We start from the raw sequence: 2,247 nt of genomic DNA, 5'->3' as shown, positions 1-2,247 counted from the left end.
AATAAATATGTTTGCCGTCTGCCTTCCCTGTTGGACCAAGCTGGGCAAGGGGTAGGGGGGCAGCTGGGACCCTGTCTTGTTAACTACTGCACGCTAACTACCTACTCAGAATGTGGCACACAGAAAGGGCACAGTTTGTATTTACTGACTGGCTGACTGGCTGTCTAACAACTCAAACAATCTGACATAACCATCTGAAAGCCTCAATAGTGAAAATGCAGCTTGCATTTTGGGAGTAGTTGGTTCTGCCAGATTCCAGGTTTAGAAAAGTCCAGCAGATTCGGCAGTATTCAAAGCTGTGATTTCTATTTCAAAACCACAGATATAAGCTGACCATGACCATGGGGAACTCCTTCCATGGGGGAAAGGAATCCAAATGGTACATTCATGATACCGAGTTGGGGCAGGGTTTCTATCTTGACTTGGCAATTGTGCATATCTTAGATGGGTGCTCCTTTGCTCATTTAATACTTTGTACTAATAAGTAAAATGACCACATAGAAAAACAGTCTTCTTTTTTTTTGTTTTGCTTTTTGTTTTGCTTTTTGTTTTGTTTGTCTTGTTTTTTTGAGACGGAGTCTCACTGTCACCCAGGCTGGAGTACAGTGGCATGATCACGGCTCACTGCAACCTCCGCCTCCCGGGTTCAAGTGATTCTTCTGCCTCAGCCTCCCAAGTAGCTGTGACTACAGGTATCGGGGGAAATTCAGCCAGATAATGGGCGAAATTCACCCCCGATATTTCACGTAGGTTCTTTTCTATTTTCCCTAAGTGTCGGCCGGTTTGAGAAATAAAGGGACAGAGTACGAAAGAGAGAAATTTTAAAGCTGGGCATCCGGGGGAGACATCACATGTAGGTAGGTTCCGTGATGCCCCCTGAGCGTAAAACCAGCAAGTTTTTATTAGTGATTTTCAAAAGGGGAGGGTGTGTACGAATAGGATGTGGGTCACAGAGATCACGTGCTTCACAAGGTAATAGAATATCACAAGGCAAATGGAGGCAGGGCGAGATCACAGGACCACAGGACGGGGTGAAATTAAAATTGCTAATGAAGTTTTGGCACGCATTGTCATTGATAACATCTTATCAGGAGACAGGGTTTGAGAGCAGACAACCGGTCTGACCAAAAATTTATTAGGCCGGAATTTCCTCATCCGAATAAGCCTGGGAGCGCTATGGGAGACGGGTTTATTTCATCCCTACAGCTTGACCATAAAAGATGGCCGCACCCAAGGGAGCCATTTTAGAGGCCCACCCTCAGGGACGCATTCTCCTTCTCAGGGATATTCCTTGCTGAGAAAAAGAATTCAGTGATATTTCTCCCATTTGCTTTTGAAAGAAGAGAAATATGGCTCTGTTCCGCCCGGCGCATCGGCGGGCAGAGTTTAAGGTTATCGCCCTTGTTCCCTGAACATTGCTGTTATCCTTTTCTTTTTTCAAGGTGCCCAGATTTCATATTGTTCAAACACACATGCTCTACAGTTTGTGCAGTTAACGCAATCACCACAGGGTCCTGAGGCGACATACGTCCTCCTCAGTTTACGAGATGACAGGATTAAGAGATTAAAGTAAAGACAGGCATAGGAAATCACAAGGATATTGACTGGGGAAGTGATAAGTGTCCATGAAATCTTCACAATTCATGTTCAGAGACTGCAGTAAAGAGAGGCATAAGAAATTATAAAAGTATTAATTTGGGGAACTAAGAAATGTCCATGAAATCTTCACAATGCACGTTCTTCTGCCATGGCTTCAGCTGGTCCCTCCGTTTCATGTTCCTGACTTCCCGCAACATACAGGGAAGTAGTCTCAGTACTTTGGGGAGCCAAGGCTGGTGGATCCCTTGATGCCAGGAGTTTGAGACCAGCTTCTCCAACAGGACAAAACCCTATCTCTACAAAAATATGAAAATTAGCCAGGTGTGGTGGTGCACACCTGTAGTCCCAGCTACTCAGAATGCTGAGGCAGGAGAATCTCTTCAATCCAGAAGGTGGAGGTTGCAGTCACCTGAGATCATACCACTGCACTCCGGCCTGGGCATCAGAGCAAGATTGTCTCAAAAAATATAAATAAAAAATGAAAAATAAATAAAATATGCTGGTTGGTTGTACTTAGAACGCAGGGATAGAGGCACCCTTCATTCTGCACAGTTTGGTGATAATGGTGTAGATACAGGGCCTGGTGGGGTGGGGGGTGACTTTTTTTTTTTTTTTTTTTTGCCACCAAGAGGGGATCCAAGCCTGGGG

The sequence above is a fragment of the Nomascus leucogenys genome, chromosome 21 (assembly GCF_006542625.1).
Source record: "Nomascus leucogenys isolate Asia chromosome 21, Asia_NLE_v1, whole genome shotgun sequence".
NCBI classification, from domain to species: Eukaryota; Metazoa; Chordata; class Mammalia; order Primates; family Hylobatidae; genus Nomascus; species Nomascus leucogenys.
Note: the sequence above shows the minus strand (reverse complement) of the source record.